Source organism: Malurus melanocephalus, unplaced genomic scaffold (genome assembly GCF_030028575.1).
Source record: "Malurus melanocephalus ecotype Western Australia unplaced genomic scaffold, MMel_1.1 scaffold_692, whole genome shotgun sequence".
Classification (NCBI taxonomy): Eukaryota; Metazoa; Chordata; class Aves; order Passeriformes; family Maluridae; genus Malurus; species Malurus melanocephalus.
Genome location: NW_026623924.1, coordinates 8,287 through 27,414, shown reverse-complemented (window position 1 = coordinate 27,414; position 19,128 = coordinate 8,287). Strand labels below are relative to the sequence as shown.

Genomic DNA, 19,128 nt, shown 5'->3' with positions numbered 1-19,128 from the left:
GAGATTTTAAGAGACAACCTMCTTCCCCAGGCACTTTTGGGGCCTCAGCACCACCATGTAAACCCTACAGCAGAAATTCACGCAGGATCTGTGTTGTTCTGGGTCCCTGCAGAGACCACAGAAGCTTTTGTTCCCAAAAAAAATCAAGTGTTTTGCAGGACAGTTTCTCCATCTGGTGCTTGAGGAGAAGATCAACTCCTCATTTCTGAGGCTGTYGCTTTGGGATGCAAGTTATTCCCAGACATTCCTGCTGCAACTTAAAGACTAACACATTGGGATGGGTTGGAAGGAGTGGGGGAAAAAATGAAGAGCACTTTAGTCGTTTCAAGTCATGCAGCCAACTGGCAGCAAAAGACAGAAATCACAAATGGTCCCTTTTTTTTTGTTTGTTTGTTTTCTCTTTGCAGTTTTATGTTTTATTGKTTTTGGCTGGGTGGATCCTGCATGAGGAAAGAAGATTCAAAGGGAAGAGGCTTGCCTGTGAAGTCTTTGGAGGGATGCTAGCACAGAGGAGACAGGCTGTTCCTCATGTGTCAGGCAAAGGGAGTCCATAACAAGGGACAGATCCTGCACAGGCCTCCCCAGAGCAGCAACAGAATCCAGAATCACAGGGCACATGGGTGGCTTTAAAATTAAATATGCGGCGGGTTTCAATTTTTTTTTTTTAAGCAGCTTTAAACCAGATGTAAATTCAAGCYGCCACCATGAAGCCAGACCCAAGCACTCGAAGCAGAGAGGAGACCCATTCTGTGACCAGTGCTTGGTGCCTCCTCTCCACCTTCCCTTCCAGCACAGCCTCACTTGAACCTCTCCTCATCTCCAAAACCACCTTGCTGGGGTTTGAATTCCCCCCATTCACACTGCAGAACTGCACACACTGAAACCACGGGCTGACCCTGGCAGGAGCCAGCTCCCAGCGCAGCTTCCTCAGTGCTCATGGTGCCAGCGCTGCCCCTGAGCCAGCTCCAGCCCCAGGACTGGCACTGCCTCACCCACAGCAAAGCCTCCCACCACCGAGGCGAACTCCAGCTTCCCTCAGTGCTCCCTGAGCAGGAGCCAAAATCTGCTGCGCTGCACTGCCGAATGGAGCTGCCAAACACAGCATCTGCCGCCGTGCAAACACCTGCAGCAGCTGCCTGGGGGAAACCTGGGCTCTCCATCAGCCAAGCAGGGCAAAGGTGGCCTTATCAACCAAACACACGGGCTTGGGGACATTGAGGCTCATCATAACAAAATAAAATTTCAATCTGGAGGAGAACGGCCCTCAGAGTATCTGATGAACCATTACTCACCTTCCTAGGGCACAGGAGAAAGAGGTTTTGAAGAAACAGCTATTAGCCAGAAAATGACACCACTTGTCAACCACCTGTTTACTTTTCCCATCCTTGAGCTGCAGTCAAATTACTGTACCCCACAGCTGAGCTGGGACTACCATCACTTAAAGGAGGGCTTTAACCATAGGAAATATGAGGTAACACAATCACCTCCTCCATTACCCTCGGATCATCTAAGCCCAAAAAGAATGGCTCAGCCAGGTCTGGAGACCAAAAGCTTGTGTGTTTGCTCTCTGAAACACAGAGCATCTCACCTGGAGGGGAAGATGGTTTTATAAAAGCCCAGCTACCAACCAAACACTTCCAACAGTTCCAGCATACAGGGGCTGTGTGGGACCCCACCTTGCCCTGCTCTTCTCACACAATCAGCAACCCTTCATTCTGAAAATTCACTTTCCTTTTCCAGGTCACTGAGAGGGACAARTAAGCAGAGATTAATAAAATCCCCAGCCAATGGCACCAGGTGTGTTACACAAACATCTGTATCTACAGCCATAATTCCCCCTCCAAATTCTTCCCATATTTTTTGTATTATCCAAATCCCTAAGAAAGAAATAGGTACTCTGGATCTCACTGGTGATTGCTCAACATTCCCTTGGCAACAGGTTCTGCCTGCATGATACAGGTGGGAGGAAGAGCAATTCTGCTCCTTTTCACTGTGATTTAGCAGACAGCCAGCAAAAATAACAGCACAGGCCTAGAGAACACCTACTGAAGTTGACAGATCTCACTGACTTAAAGGACACTGAGTAAGGCCCAAGCAATCAGGGCTGTCACAAGCCACCCCTCAGGGAGTGACACTTTCCATGGGCAATCTCCTGCTGAGCTGCCCTACACAAGGYATCCACAATCAGAGCAAAACCMGGATGTTAAACCAGGTTAAAMCCCCACACCAGGTCCAAAGGCAGCAGGGCAGCAAGACCTGCTAAAAGGGAAGCATCAGTTAGGAAAGGTCTGATCCAGGCTGAGTTTTCTCAAGRGATCCAAGTGATGGAAAGAAATCTCATTTAACACCACACAGTTCAGGYTGTTGGCCAGGTGGGCACCACATTCCTGAAATCTCCTTCAGATCACTGCAGTTTTTGGGCAACAAGCAGAGAAAATCTTTTAAAAAATATATTTAGTGTTCTGAAGCACTAGGAGGGTACTGGCACAGGTACCCAGGTAAGTTGTGGCCACTCCATCCCTGGAAGTGTCCAAGACCAGATTAGACAGGGCTTGGAGCACCCTGGGATAGCAGAAGGTGACCCAGGAGTGTAATGAGATGATTTCAAAGGTTTTTTCCAACCCAAACTATYCTGTGATTCCAGGATCCCCTTGGTGTTGTGGGATTTTGGAGACTGCATACTCCAGGTTCCAGTCAAGTTGTACATCCATTCTATCAAGTGATGTGAAGGAACTATTTTGATTGGGGTCCTGAGAAACAAGAAGCCTTTGAAGGGAACAAAGAGGAAATTGGTGGTGGGGTTGCCCTTGGGGCAGCCTAGACAGGATCGCATACCAGAAACGTGATTTCCACCACAGAGCCGCTGGCTCAAAGCACCTTGAGAGACCCAAGTTCGTCCTGGAGGGCTTTGGAGCCAGAGGTAGGGAGGGTCTGAGGCTCACTACACCCCAACTGTGAAGAAGAATCCATGGGGTTCAAGCAATGTCAGGAACGGTTGGTACAATAGCCCAGCTCCTCTTGGCACACTGACAACTCAGCTGCGCTGGATGTTCCAAGGACAGGATCCACATCCACTGCAGAGCAGAGACTTGAGGCAGCCCTCCAAGCTCTCCATCCCCYGTCTCTCACCTTTCAGCATTGTTACATTTGCTCCCAAACCCCTTGTCCCCCCAGCATCACAAGGCTGGAGTGAAAGGCCCGGGGCCGGCGCAGTCCAGGCGCCAACAGCCTCGCCGGGCGCTGCCGGAGCTGGAATGCACCGGGGGCCCCCGGGGACACRATCTTCCACTCGGCTCTTCCTCTGCAGGATCCAAAATAACAAACAAGAAGGAGCCTTTGGCCATTGTTTTTCGGGGAAGGGGGGTGATGGGGAGAGGGCACGCGGCGCAGCCTGCCAGAAGGCATGACTGAGCTAAGGAAGTCCTGCCTGGGCTTCGCTGTATCCGCTCCTCTCCAGGAGGGGCGGGGGGAGGCAGGAAGGAGAGAAAATAGAGAACAAATGATCATATAACTCTTGAGAGAAACCTGTCTGCTCTCGGAGAGCGTATTTAGCCCATGCATACAGAGCCTCTTGCTATACAAAAGAAAAAGAGGAAAGAAAACCCCGCCAGTTCTTCCGTTACCATGTTCTACCACCGAAAAAAAATGGGAGGAAACAGATGTTAAGCTCTCCAGCGTCAGGAAATTATCTCTTTCATGGGGGTACAGTTACTTCASTGTATTTAGGTCAAACAAATAGGGAGAGAATCGTGACTTCTCCCCCTTTCTGTTTATGTCTCCACAGACATTTCAGCCTCTCTGGGTGCYGCATCCAAGGACCAAGTGCAGAGCKGCATTTGCTCACAGGGCACACCCTGGGGATGCAGCCTGGTGACCGAGTCCTGCCCACCTGGCAGATCCCCACACCACAAACCACTGCAGCCSCTACAAAACTTCAGCATCCTCTGTTTCTGGGTCAAGGAGGATGGTTTGCTGCGGGGCCTTGGCCAGGCATGGCAGCACTGCAGCGTGCTTGCTCGTTTTTTTCAATAGAGGKGGAAGGATAGACTTGGGTGAAACATCTGCAAAAGGGATCTCCAGGCCATCAGCGACCACAGTTACGACTTTCCGGCTCTGGGCTCCCCAAGGAGCGCGGGGCCATGCCCATAGGAAGTGGCCATAGAATAGAACCAGCATTTTACATGCTCTGCAAAATCCCTTGCACAGGAAGCTAAACCCCCTCATTAGGAACAGGAGGCAGACAGGAGAGCAGTCTCAATCCATTCCCAGTCAGGAGCATACAGACCATATCAAAACACTGAGTTCTAGAATCACAGAATCATTAAGGCTGGACAAGACATCCAAAACTGAGTCCAGTCATCAACCCAGCACCACCACCATGCTGACCACTAAACCATGCCCTCAAGTGCCATATCCACACATTTCCTAAATATTTCCAGGGATGGTGACAACTTCACTTCCCAGCAGCAGAAGGGATCCTATAGCAACAGTCTCCTCCATCACCAAGGGCAGACGACCAGACAAGTTAACCCCAGTCAAACACACTATCTTCCCTGTGGCAGCAGCATCTGCCCCACATGGTTTGCACTGTTTTAAGCCAAAGCTTTTACAGTCCTGGACCTGCATTTGTGTCCCTGCTAATTCAATCTTCCCCGGGCAGACGGATGGATGCACAGACTGATAGCTTCAGCCCTGTATTTATAAGGACGGAACTCAAAACTTCAGGCTGAGTAAATCAGTTCACTCATGTATAATTTAAACATTACTTCCTTCCCATTTCAGGGAGCTTTAGAGTTTGTGCGGTGGCTAAACACARTGAAATTAGAGCAGGAGACTCATTTTGCCTGCAGCCGAGGGGGGCAGAGAGAGAGAGAGAGATGCGCCACTGCATCTGTCAGACAAACTGGGCTGGTGCTAGCGCTGCCAGGGAGGGACCAGCTCACTGCAAACAGCACAGCTCCACTCTGGGGCTCAGTGGGAGATGGGGTGGCACTGCAGGGAGGTGCCAGGCAACTGCACAGGGCACTAGTGGAGCCCTAAAACCGTACACCAAGCTAGGAACAGCTTTATACACAGGGAAGGAGAGAAAGCTGGCACCCAGCTCCTGGTGCAAAACTGAGCAGAAGCTCAAGGGTAAAACACAGAGGTAGAAAAGAACACAACTGGAATGAAGCAATGAACATAAAACAGATTCGTTCCTGCTGAAGGTGGACTTCAGATCAAGCCTCTCACAAAGTCCACACACCTTGGACTGCCCCTGTGCTAAATGTTCCTCCAGATTCACAGAGCTGACCCAGAACTGCAGATGCAGACTGACCCTCTGCCCACYGAACCACGGCAGCATCACCCTCACACATTCCTCCACATTTCCCTTTTTTTGCAATTTTAAATTCTTTCACTTGACAGAAAATAAAATTGAGGTGAGTCTTGARGAGATCCAAAATGATCCTTTGGGTCCTTGGCACCCAGGGTGGACAGGGACCCCAGGAAAGGAGGGATTCTGAAGGAGGACCCATCTGTGAGCACAAAGCTGTTTTGGTGCACAAGAGCTGTTTCTCCAACCTCCCCAGCTATTTGGCACCAACTGTCGCCATTCTAATATCGAAATATCTGCCATCACATGTAGATTATTTAAGCTGCTCAGCAGTCAGTTGAAAGTAGTTAATTATATGTAAGAAGATTTAATTACTATCCAGTAGCARCTGTAGGTACTTTAATACTGCAGTGACGAGCTCAAACACAATAGACCTGGCAGATTCAGGGGTCTACACCCATACACACCCCATTAATGGCAGCTGAACAATATTGAACCCCTGGCTGCCATCCTTTGGGAGGATGCTGGGAAGCAACAACTTCGTGATGCTTGTGACATTACTCTGCGTTCCCAATTAGTCTAATAGAGATGCCTCAGGAACTTTAGAGTTGTAACATTTCTTTAAAATCCTTGCCTTCTCCACAAATCCCTCAGCAACAAATCATGGCTGCCCACAGTCCCAACATCAGAGCAGAAATCAGCAGCCAGCATTGAATTGTTTATATCTCGAGACAAAGATAGTGTCTAAATAATTGTCTATTGTATCRCAGAGACAGCACAGGAAAGCTCTTCCCCTCGCCGGGAGCCTACAGGTCACACATGCTTCTGCCATAACATTTGCTATAAATAATCCTCGCTGAGCCAAGCTCTGGGCTAGGTGCAGCCCAAGGCAGCACTGTGCTCCTATCGGTTTCAGCCATTAGCCCTCCCCAGAGAGTGCATATCCTACCCTATTGTTCCTGCTCAAATGTTTGAAAGAATTATTTTTTCCTTGCTTCTTTTGTTTGGGGAGTTTATTTATATTTCCTCTCTGACATGGAATTACTACTAGAAAAAAGGAGTGCCATCCTACAAGGCTGATGCCAGCGTGGAGATGAAGAGCAGAGGGTCACGTTTGTAGGGTATTGCCATAGTTACAGAGCTCCCAGTCTGGGATTCTGTGTTAATGTATGTTCAGCACATTCAGCTCAGGATTAGAAACAAAGAGCTGGGTGCCAACACCAGCCCCAAATTCACATGCAGCAACCCGCTCTGCTCAAACATTTCCAAGGAGTATTTCAGGTTACTCAGCAGCTCCCTGACGTGGCCCTGCTGATGGCAAAGGACACCTTCCATGTACTGCATTGTCTCGCTCCCARCCCTGTTTCTACCTCCAAACAAATCCCAAGAGACCAGCTCCTCTCAGGCAGCTGCAGAGGTGGAATTTCCCATCCTCCTTTCCCCTGTAACCCAGAAAAGCTGGACACAACCCACAAGAGCACGGGACTGGGCAGGGGCTGGTTGGTTCTAAACTCCCCAAGCACCACATCCTGGAAAACACAACTCATCAAGCACAAGCCTCCAAGGTGAGGTGATCTCCCTCCCCTGTTTGAAATTGGTGACAAGTCTCACTTTACTGCCCCAGGTATCAGGTGTACAAATGTCTTTGCCCTCAGCGGCAAACAATATATTGCAGATCTTCTGCACTGCTTTTCAGTGACTTCAGCCCAGTTTCTGGGTGTTGGAAGGTTTGATGTCCCAAAGACGCCAATAACAGCTGCTGTGCCTCTGTCCATCGCAGCATTGCGAGATACCCAGCTCGGGAAGGCAGGTGGTCTTGCACTGAATTGCCTTTAGGCACATGAAAAAACTCAGCTGGTATTTCCAGAAAATCACAGTGCCCGGCCTGCTCTCAGGCTGAGGCTTTTCACCCACAGAGGCACTTTCAGGGGTCACATGGAACTTCTAGCAGTCTGACACCTGCCTGCACCTTACTTTCCCCTCAAAGATTGGTTTAGAACTCTCAGAAGTCACAAGGTGTCTTCTAGACAAGCAGGACACCTTTCTGCTGCCTTCCCTCTTAAGAGCAACAACTAAAAACCCTCCTTTACATGTATCCAGAGCCACTCCACACTAACCAGCAGCACCCACTGAGCCCAGRCTGCCCACAGTGCTGTTCTGCAGGAGCTATGGGTGGCTGGGTGATGTTTGGAGCCCAGTTTCACTGGGAATGCTGCCATTGCTGCTGGTGTTATCCTGCATTTGTGCAGCCCGGCCTGGCCCCAGCTRGTGCTCCTCTCCTACCCCAAGATTTCAAATTCATTACTGATCAATGCCAGCCCACCAGGATGATCCCATAGGGACCCCAAACCAGCCATGCCCAGGTGAAGGGACACGGGGAGCACAGTCCCTGTCTGGTCCCTGCACGGTGTCCCCAGCATGGCTTTGCCCTGCAAAAGGGGCTGTCAGCTCCCATTGCTCACGCTCCAGGGGCTGCTCGAGCCGGCCACACTCCACTGGGCCACGCAAGCAACCAGCATCACATCCAATTAGCATCACCACTGATGAGCTTTTCATCTCCTGCCCAGGCCCCTGCTGTGCTCCCCGGCCATGGGGATGGGGCTGGGCACACGCAGGTGGCCCCACAGCCAGGTCTCCTCCGCTTCCCACCCTGCTCTACCAAGGATATGTTCACCCCATTTTTTTAGGGTTCAGAACTCAGCAGAGCAGGAGCAGTTAAAGATTCCCTTTGTCCCCATTGATGGAAGAAAGCCTGCACTGTTTTTACAAGGAGCTGGGGATTGTGTTCTGAGTATGAGGCACTTTCCATTTCACCCTTTTCTATATTCTGTATATTCTATAGCTTTCCAGCACCTCCCTCTCAACAAGTGAATTTATTGCCACACTTGGCAAAGGACGCAACAGAAGCCACAGGCAGGAAGCAGAAAAGGACAGCACCAGTCACCCTGAAAGTGCCCATCCCCTCTGAGGTGCAGATCCGACGGTGCGCTCAGCACACCTGCAGCTTCACCCGTGCTTTAACACCAACAGCTTGGGAACACGTGCAGGCAATATCAAGTTTTTGCAGGAAATTGCACAGCGTGGATATCCAAACATTGCCATCAGGCAAAAAAAACAATGTCTGGATTTGCCARCTCACGTCACACAAAATTCTGTATAGGTGACAGTGTTGAGCCGAGGCTGAGCAGCAGTGATACCCTTTCCACTCTGGAAAGCCCTGGAACTCCACAGCAGCAGGCATGAGGCTGCAAATCCTTGGAAAAGCCGGAGATGTGAGTTCAGCAAGGCTGTGCACCCTGTGGAGGGTGCAGGGAGCCAGGGCACCCCAGCTCGTGTTTCCTCAGAACTGGGGTTCAAGCCCTGCTCAGCTGGCACAGGAGCTGCAGCAACTCCCACGTAGGCTCCACCTGCCTGCACAGGAGCAGCCCCAGCTGCCCCCAGCACTGCCAGCACCACAAAACCTGCTGAGGTCTCTGCAGGATCCTCCAGAGGACCTCTCATTTGCCTGGAGCACCAAGGCACTCTGTTTCCAGGTTTCCTTATGCTGGAGTTCTGCTGCTGACACATTTCCTTCCTGTAGTAGAATGAACTCCCATCCAYAGGCTACAGCACTGCCTGGAAATCAGAACCTTTAAGGAGTCAATCCTTCCTGTCCATCCCCCTTGAGAAGCATCCAAAGTGCATTGGGAATTGTGGTCATACCCAAACACTCAGCTCACAGGCTGCAAAACGCCTCAGGACTTCAGGGTGAAGGCAAAAAATATTCTGACAGGTTACTAGTCCCAGTGACAGCACCTTCCCACAACCGCTGTGATTCACTGCTCACGTCAGCAGGGTGGAAAAAGTGACCCCTTCTTCCTTCAGAGGAAACAACAGACGTGCCTTAAAGAAAAAAATTAAGAATATGGGCTTGTCCAGCAGAAAACCKGAGCAAAACTCAATTCCCACAGAACCAGAGGGATCCTCCATTGATTTAATGCCTCTTTTTCTTGTCTGTCCATAATTCACTCTCCCTCTTCCTCACAGGAGCAGGCAAAGGAGTGCCAGCCCAGCAGTGGCACTTGCGGAACAGTTGCTATTTCACAACTACCTGCAGCAAGAAAATCAAGAAACCTGACAGAGCATGCCAGAAATAATCTCCCTAAAAGGCACAGCAAATGGGAAGGGTGGCAAAGAGCCACTCCAGCAYAGGGGCAGGTGGGTGCTTCAGCCCTGCCTGTGGACACAGAAACACAAGCCAGGGCTGTCCCACAGCCCCCAGTGGGTGACAGAGCAGGTCCAGGGGGGCAGGAATGAGGCAGGAATGAAGCACCCAACAAAACCAATCTTTGTGACCCTCATGTCAAAGGCATCACCCTTGTTTCATTCATTCCCAACCCTGACAGAAGCCTKTGCTGAACTTCCCTCCCAAGCTGCCCCTCCTCCAGATCCCTCAAGGGCAGCTGGCTGTAAAACCAATGAAGGGGCAGAGGTAAAGATATTCATTAAATATCTCACCTGGGAGCTGGGTTATATGGTGATTTTGGGGGTCCTGTGMAGGACCAGGAATTGGACTTGTGTGTCGCTTACAACTGAAGAACACAAATTTCTGACCCATCTCTACAGCACACAGCTCCACAGCCCCCACACCAAACACAGCTCTTGTTTATTCAAGTGTCCCCATACCCCCATAGTTACAAATCACAATTTAAGCCACATGAGGCTGAACCCCAGCAAAAGTGCAGATCACCACCAGACTCCGAAGGCTGGACTCTGCAGAAGATCCTGTCCCAGATTGTTGCTTCTCTAGACACCCTCCTGCACGCTCAGAAATGCTGCCAGGCACCCCTAACCCAGCTCCCTCCCAGCCCTGTCCCACTGCCCAGGGGAGAGCTGTGCCTTCAACATCATTTCCCACTGCCACACTCAAACAGGTATTTAGGTGCCTAAACTGAACTGGGATCTTGGTGTTCATCCTTTCACTACATTCTCCTCATGCAGCACAGGGATAGAAGGAAYCAGGGAAGTGCAGCACAGAGGGATTCCTCCAACACTACCTAATCCACGGCTCCTTCCTGCTTCCAGCCAAAGCTGCACCTCCTTTCGTGTGTTTGAAGTAAGACAGGCAACGGTTCTGATCTTCTGAACAGCTCCTCAAGAGACATCCAGCAATCAGTCCATGGAGCAGTCTTGCAGCATCCAGCACTGAAGCTCTTCCCCCAAATAAAAACTCTTCTTCAAGTTTTCATTTCTATTTTGTTAAAYACACTTACACTGTAGCAGTAAATAAAGGTGAGACTTTCCAGAATCAAAGTGAGGTGCCTGGAAAGATTGCAGTGTAATTATCACTCAAAACATTCAAGGCTGAAATCACAGGAATAGACTCCCTGTATTTCCCACAGACCATTTTCATGGCGTTGTCCTCATCCTTTATAGGTGCAAAACCCACTGATCACAGAGGAGCTTAAAGAAGCACAGACATGCCTGGATCATGTAACTTCCATACAAGCTGCTGCTTCCTCCTATGCTCTGGACAAGRGCAAATCCTTCAGAGGAAAGAGGCAAGAACATCATTAACAAGTAATTAGGGAGTAATTTGCATTTTGGAGAAAATTGCTTCTAGCTCTGTCAAACATGGGCTGGGTTATGCCCTGAAATGTCATTTATTTACTTCCATTTTCTATAAATATTTCTACCTAATGCAACTCATTATCTTCACAAAGGTTTACTTRAACACTTGCTTTAATTATGATGGCAAGAAGTCACGGGGACCAATTACAGACCAGAGAGAGGCCACAGAGGAGTTCCTGCCCTTGGAGAATTACAGGCACTGCTGCTGCATCCCAGAGKAAGAAAACATCAGCCACGGAAGCGTCAGAAGCAAAGACTTGGCTCTTGCAGCAGCAGATCCCTTCTGTAGGACTCCTTGTGGGTTCACAAGCACCCACTCATCTGCACAGTTCCCAGAATCAGACCTGGCCAAAGGTCCCTGTGGATAGCCCAGCTGAGGGACTCAGCTCCCTCCCTCCTGGCAGAACAGACCCCAYAGCTCAGATGTTTGCATTTGTTTGGGGCTTTGGTGGCCCCCACTTCTCTCGCCCTCCAGCCCCCTCTCCCTCACCCAGATGAGGTGCTGGGACAGCCCYGTCACCCTGTCCACAGGGCAGCACCTCACCCTAGTGACTAACTGCCTTTTTTCCTGTTTTTCCTTCCTCCCAGCAGCCTGCTCTTAGGAAAAGGAGTGCAGCCTGTTCAAACCCGATTGTCTGGCAGCAGCCAGAGCCCTCCCAGCTCTGGCGCTGTGTTTGCCACCGGGAAACCCGGAATTACTCCTTTATSGTAAGCAATCACAGCTGATCCAGCACTGCCTGGCACAGCCCAGCTGAAACCCAGCAAAGCTTCCACAGGAAGGTGTTCCTGCCCTGGTACAGCTTGGAACAAGCTGTTCTTGAAGGTACCTTCCAAMCCAAACCCTTCCAGGATTCTGTTTCTRGTGGCTCTGCTTTGGATTGAGTTCATTCACTCAAAATGAATTAAAAACAATCAGAAGAGGGTTTAAGATACACCCTCATTTCCATTAGGACATTTAAGGTCTGGCCTTAAAACTGTGCCTTTGCAGGAGTGGAGACAAAATGGTGTGACAGCCTGAACCACAGGGGCTGAGACCTGGGATGGTCCCCCAGCTCCAGCCCAGCTCCAAACAAAGCCTCACACGGTCTAAGCTTTCATTTCAACACATTCTAACCCAAGCCTTGTCTTCAAGGTCTTTGTCTTTCATTAATTACTACTTTCATGGGCATCTGAAGAGATAACTCATGGAAAATATCACCCAAAGCCATCTGGCTTTGGAGAGACCCTACAAGACTACATTCAGACATTCCTTAAATCATTTTACTAGATCTAACTTTGAAATTTAACTGAAGGATCAAAGAAAAGTKGCCCTGGAACTGCTGCTCAAAACTCCCAGCTCAGAGCAGGAGAGCCCCTGGGACAAACCAGGTCTGKGCAAAAGGTTCTAATCACTCCTCTAAAACTGGGGCAGCAATAATAGGAAGAAATTGTTTTGGCAGGAYTTACACCATATAAAGACAAATCCCCAGGCACTGATGTGTAAAATCTCCCAGGAAAACCCAGAGAGACAGAGAGCACAGGGTGCAGAGAGCATCCCTCAGGCTCAAGTGGGCTCCCAGGCACCCACCATGGGCACACTCAGCATTCCCACAYCACGGAGCACACTCGTTCTCAGCATCACCCACACCATGGAGCACAGAGCTCTCTGTGGGAATGCCAAGGCCACCTGCCTGAGCCCTGTGCTTCYCTCAGCTCTCCCCATCTCCACATCCCAGTGTGACTGCACAGGGACACCGGGTGTGCRGCTTGCCTGCTCGCTGGCTCAGAGCCTTTTCCAAGCTCCAGTACAGTGTGGAAACCAACTTTAGGATGTGCTCTGCACCCAGGAATGTTGTCCAATTGCCCACAGTGTGAGGGAGGAATASGAAAATAACAGACTCTGGGTCTGCYTGATGGGAAGCACCCTTTGAGTGCAAAGTCAACACCTTTCACTGCTCAAATAGCTGGGGGATGCTCTCCTCCTCCGACTCCCAGCTGCATTGCCGAGCTCAGGCAGGACCCTGGTGCCCCCCTGCCCCAGGCTGGCCCAAGGAGGCCGGGTGGTGCCTGGTGCAGCCCAGCCGCCCGGCCCAAGCCGCGCTCCGAGGCTCTGCGGCCACCCCGCTCCGGCAGCACGTGTGACCTCCCACCGCTGCAGTGACACCATTCCCGGCCGGGGCAGCCGCTCACATCGCCGCCGTTGTTCGCACACACAATGGGCACTTCTCACAGCCACGAGCGCGACGGGGCAGCTTTAAACTGATTAATGGCTTTCTCAAACAAGCCCCGAGTGTGCGGGAGGGCMCCGGCGGACAATGCCAGCCCAGTGGCAGCGGGACGGCATCAGCTGCCGCCCTGTGCCAGCGTGAGAGGAGCGGCGGGAGCAGATGAGCTCCAGCCMCTGCCAGGGTGGCTCGTTCAGCCGAGGGACACGGGACGGCTGCTGCCAGGCTCCCCGTCCCTCTGCCAGGCACGTGGCGGCCCGGGGTGGCACAGGAGCCGCTCGGTTCCCTTCCCGTGCCAGCACAGCACTGCTCAGCCAGCCTGCTCCACAAAGCCGGCCGAGCCCTGCCACTGCAGCCCGCGGAACGGGGATCCCGGCGGAACGGCAGCGAGGGAGCCAGCCTGCGGCTCCGGGATCCCCGGGCATCACAGCTCCCCACACTGCGCTAGGATACAATGCTAGCGGCAGGGCAGCTCTGTGCAGCCTGCACAGCCTCCCCAGGGCTTTCCTGGGGCAGCAAAAGCTCAGGAAAAGCCGTGCGAACTTCCAGGCTGAACTCTGCCCAGGCGTGTGGCAGCAGAGGAATGTCACACGTGCGGCTTCACTCTCTACACCTGCCCTGGTTTGGCGCTTTTACTCTTCACACCTGCCCTTCTCTGGTGCTTTCACTCTTTACATTAGCCCTGGTTTAGYGCTTTCCCTCTTTGGGGACAGCAGTTCAAAGGGAATGAAAAACCCGCGAAGGGTGAGCAGCCATCCCCACAGGGAGGCGAGCACAGTCTGGACAGCAAAGCTYTGGGATCCTCCTGCTCCTGCCGGAAAACTATCCCAGGCATCCTGCCTGAAGGAGCTGCGGCTCACACGGGGCACTGAGGAGCAGCTTTTGCAACCCGGAGCACGCAGCCTGGGAAAGGCTGCTATCGCTGCCAACCATCTCAGCCGCAAAGATTAGTGGAGGAAAAGGCAAAGTGAAAGCAAACACAGGCACAGCAGCTCACTCCAACGCTCTGATAAGAAACTGAGGCATGGCCAGGTGAGCGGGCGGCCTTGGTCACACCATGAGGCTGCGGCAGGTGAAAACAGAGCAGCCACGTGCTCTGCCAGCCCGCACGCCCTGTTTGCTGCACAGCCACGTGTGCCCGCACCTCCAAGRCAGCGCTCCGTGGCTTCTGTATCCCCCCAAGCCCGGATTTTATAGCCCTCGATGTGTGACCTGGCGACACAACATGTCCACGACACRCAGACCCACAGACAGCAGCGGGCCAAGCAGCAAAACGCTGCAAACTGCACCAAAGGACTGTGCCCCGCCTAATCTTCACTCCAAGTTTTCCTTAACCCCGAGGTTTCCCATGCAAAACCAGAGGGGTGGGTTTGGGCAGAAACGCAAAGATCTGGGCTAAGCATGAACTCGGCACAAAGCAGCTCTGAGCTCTGCTGCTCCTCTGGCAGCCCTGGCTACTCCACCACATCCCTTAGCACAGCGAGCCACCAGAGGATGTGAGCAAGCCCGAATCCTGCCCTTGCCCCAAACAATAGGCTCAGCAATAATGGTGCAACCAGAATTTCCTGTGCGGTGGTGCACGCCAGCTCCCGGGAGAAAACACTATGGGAAAGCTCTGCCACGGCAACACAGCATCAGGGCAGCTCCTCCAGGCTCCGGGCCACGCTGAGATGCTCCTCTGGCAACAGGGAAAGCACCACAACCGAGCCCAGGCTGTGAAGCAGGGAAGGAACCACAGCAGCGTCTCGAACAGAAGCTGTCCAGCCCGGGAATGGCTGTCGATAATCCATTATCGCCCTGGCCTTCTGCAACATCTGGACCTGGCATTTCTCTCACAGATGTTTCGTACCCTGCAGTGCTTGGGAAAGCAGCACAGAGTAGGCTGGGGTTTGGGAGGCTCTGATCTCCAGGCTGGGGTGAACATGAGCAGTGCAGGAGGCTCATGGAAATCTCTCATCACTCCTGGAAAGATGGCACAGGCACAGCAAGGACAGAGCAGCGGATGGCATCGGGCACCAGAGGCAGCACCTGCCTCCACAATGCTCCAGTGGTGGGTGAGCTGTGGAGCTTCTGCCTGGAATGAGGGATGAACACAGCCTGCTGAGTTCCCAAACACTGAGAAAAACCAAGGACAAGCTCCTTCAGCAAAACARGAATAGTGGATGATCCCACAGTGCAGCAAGGAGCCCTTGAGGAGGAAGGAGGGGCAAAGCCAAGGTGTGATGAGCAGGCCACGGCCACTGTTCTCCATCACTCTGCACCACTGAGGGGGAGAAAGGGACGAAACTGGGAGAGAAGTTGAGCCTGGGAACTAGGGACAGGTGGCAGGAAGGTTTCTAAGATCACTGAGGATGTGCAGAGAGCTCAGCATTTATTGCAGAAAGAAAAAACTCAGGAAACAGGTAATGGCACCTGAGCCTGGCTTGGCAGCGATCCTGAACGATTTGGGGTGCTCTAGGACCTCCAGCAACAAACACAACTTGCTAGATTCAGTCCCTTACTGCTGGATTTAGCACATAAAACTAACCCAGCAGCTGCAATGTCCAATGGAAACCAGGAAGCAGGAACAAGAGGTTTTCATCCCATTTCTTCCACCAGCTCACCTAACTTTTCTCTGCCTTGTTCTCCCCAGGGATGAAGAGTGGATGAAGTTCCCACCCACCCAGCAGCTCCCACCAGCCAAGGCTGTGGCCAAGCACCAGGGCAGGGCCTGTTAAAATACCCCCTGCACCTGCAGCAGGTAAATGCTTAAGGACAGAAAAAGAAAAGCCTCAGTCCCAGGACTGAGGAGAGCCTCTGTGTTTGGGAAGGGGACAGACAAGGTGAGTACAGAGATGGTGAGGCTGGAAAGCACACACTGCCTGGGACCCCAAATCCAACACACCCCACACAGGAAAACAACCCCCAGAGCCCCACACAGCTCCCTGGTGTGCCCCAGTGAAGGACTGGCTTTACTGGGCAGGACTGGGTCAGCATGAGCAACRGGCAGCTCAGCAACACATTCCAAAAGAGGGGACACCGAGCTGTGAGCTCCAGACTCCCCTTCCAGAAAGGAAAATTGGAGAAACCACATTCAAGAACACCAGAGCTCTCAGAGCTCAACCTACAGCAAGAAACAATTACCAGGAGCTAACTGGAAAATGCATTTTTAAACTGTTTCCTCAGGAAAAAAAAAATCCAGTACTATTCCACAGTTTCTTATTTTAATAACTACTTGGAGCCAGCAGCTGCAGTGGGACAGGGAATGGTCTCCTTGCACTCAGCCCTCAGCACTAAATGACCCAAAATTCATTTGTTAGTGTTTATTTGAACAAGAATTTTCCCCAAAAGCCCGTAGTTCCCAGATATGCATCACTGCCTAATTCTCCAGTCGAGCTCACCCTGCCCATCTCCTCGCCACCAAAATCCTTTGTGATGTTTGCAAAATGCCCCCTTCTGGCAAATCCTCACTCAGGTTTTCAGGTCAGAGTGTGCAGATGAAGAAAACTCCAATAAATCTGTCATTTAACGGAAAATTAATCCAGTGTCCTAATGTCAGCACYGACCCAGAAATAACCTCCTTCCCACAGCTATTGCGTGCTGGATGCAAAAAAGCCAAAACCAACAAAACTTGAATAAAAAAAAACATCTCACAAAAATCAAAGTTAGTGATGCTTATACCCTGAAACAAGGCTGGCAGGAAGCCCCAGGGCACCACGTGTGGTGACATCCCCGGCTCGTGGTGCCACACCATGGAGGGGGACAGAGTGGGAGCAGCGCCCACCCACCCTGAGGCAGAGGATTTTATTGAATCAGCTGATATCTGTGCAAAAATTGGGCAAGTCTTTGGGATAAGCAGACACAAACAATTACATTAATRCAGGCAGTTCCGAGGGTCACTGAGTTTGAGTAATTAACTGTGGGGTTTTCAGCTCCTGGACTCAGATCCTTGGAATCCCCAAGCCTATTTCTGAGGCTTAGAAAGTAAATTGAAAAGCAAGCCCATTCTCCAACTTCACCTGGAAGTTTCCCTGCAAGCTGGAGAGAATAAAAAAACACTCAACAGGATGGCTGAGAGCAATCAGCACTCAGGAAAAGCAGCAATAACAGTGGGCAGGAGACTCGGGTGCTTGGGAACCAGGATGGGAAGAAATAACCTTTAAAACAGGGGTGGGATTAACCAAAAATGGAGCAAAGGACAAGAAATCAACAGGTTGCACCTGGTGGCTCTTAGCACACAGGATCAGGAGCTGCAGTGYCCAGACTCATCTTTCCAAATCAGAYCTTTCTGAGCACTTCCAGCTGAGTTCCTCAGGAGGCTCCCCCATGGAGAGGATGCCTTTTCCCTCTCCTTGCATGCCCACAATGTGGTGATGCACCTGCCTCATCCTCCTCCCGGGAGCAGCTTCTTCCCTTCGAGCACAGGGCTCCCATCCCACTTGTGCCAGCGATGCCACCACCCAGAGCTCCTGGGAGTCCCACCAGGACAAACTCCTGGGCTCAGGGACAGCTCCTGGTGCAGGAGGAGAGCACGGCAGCGAGGTCACTGTCACCTCTGAGGCCACAGCRGGCATTCAGTATCACACAGGAGCACACCAGGGTCTGCTCTGAGTGCCTCCCAGTCCAGAACTTCCCTGGACAGCACAGATGCTGGGCAGCAGTGTCCCCCTCTCAACCCCGACACAAACACATGATCTGCTCTCCTTGAAATTACAGAAATCAATTTCAGGAAAATTAGGTGGCACAGCAGGAATTCAGCACTCCCAGTCCCTGATGGTCAATCAGGGACCAAATGCCACTGAAATGCGCCGTCCTGCCAGCACTGGGCACCCTCAGCACAGGAGCAGGGCACCCAAACCCTCTGTGCAGGAGCTCCAGCGAGCACCCACCTGCTCCAACACTTACTGTAACAGACCGAAATTTGGCACTTTTACCCTCCCCAAAGCCAATCAGAGTCGATAACCGCGTCGGGAGGGAGCAGCATTCCATAAATACTTGATTTAAACAGTTCCAGGACCTTTAGATCCAGCAGAGAGAGGGTTTAATAAGCTGTTACCGCCCATCCCCGTGGGATCGGGGGTGACCTGGGCACCGCAGCCCGCTCCCGCTGGAACACGGAGCCGCTGCCCGCCCTGCCGTCACTGCGGGGAAGGARTCGCGCCTGCTTTTATAACAAAACACGAGGGAGGAGCAGAGAGGTGATATCAGCCATTAAACCCTGTCTTTTGAAATCTCTTCTCTCATAAATGTTCARGTGTAAAACAAACCCACAAAGGTGGAGGTGGGAACAGGAACCCTCTAGCCAGGCTCTGTAAACACCCGAGGAAGATTCTCACCGAGCGTGCCCCATCAGCTTTCCCGAGACCACTAAAACCAGTAAGAAGTGTACGCTCCCAAACACGGAACTCCCACCAGAGCCCACAGAAATGTTCTCCRGTACTCAGACACGCCTTGAATCAGCCTGGGCGAGCAATGACCCAATTCTTCGGGAGTTCACATGAGTGTAAACCAGGCTCAAACCGCTCAATTCAGACACACGCGGGGGAAACTAAACCCAGACCCGAGCCCGCSGCAGAACTGCCCCGCTCAGCTTCGAGCTGGTGCTTCCTCAGCAGCTTCAACACAGCCAAAAAAACCCAACAAAGAAAAAAGATTCCCACGTGATGTTATATAAAAAAGGGGGGGTTTGCGAAACAAATCCGAATTTCGCGGCTTTGAGACCGTTCTGGGGGACAGAAGGGCTTGTCCCACAGGTACCGGCGCGGGAGTGAGATGGATTTATGGAGTCAGAACACAAAGAGAAGCGATGCGACCCTTTCCTCTCATTAAAGTTGCGGTCCCGGGGACGGCCCCAGTCCCACGGCGAGATCGGAACGGGGGTCGGGGGTGGGTCGGGGGTCCCGGTGCCGGTGCCAGCCCCGCTCTTACCTCGCTCACCGCATGGCCTCGGCGCCGCACACTCACGCGGTCCCGGCGATCAGGGCAAAACTCTGCGCTGGCGTCGGAAAGTTGAAATGTTTA

General features: G+C 51.9%; 1 protein-coding gene across 2 annotated transcripts in view; it reads right to left on the bottom strand.

The window, feature by feature from the left end:
* ARHGEF9 (Cdc42 guanine nucleotide exchange factor 9) overlaps window positions 1-19,119 on the bottom strand; it is a 212,034-nt gene extending 192,915 nt beyond the window's left edge. For both annotated transcript variants that reach the window (XM_057384215.1, XM_057384216.1), the window contains exon 1: window positions 19,036-19,119. The gene's annotated coding sequence lies outside the window, so the exon portion shown is untranslated. The remainder of the gene's footprint in view (window positions 1-19,035) is intronic.
* Window positions 19,120-19,128: the final 9 nt, after the last annotated feature.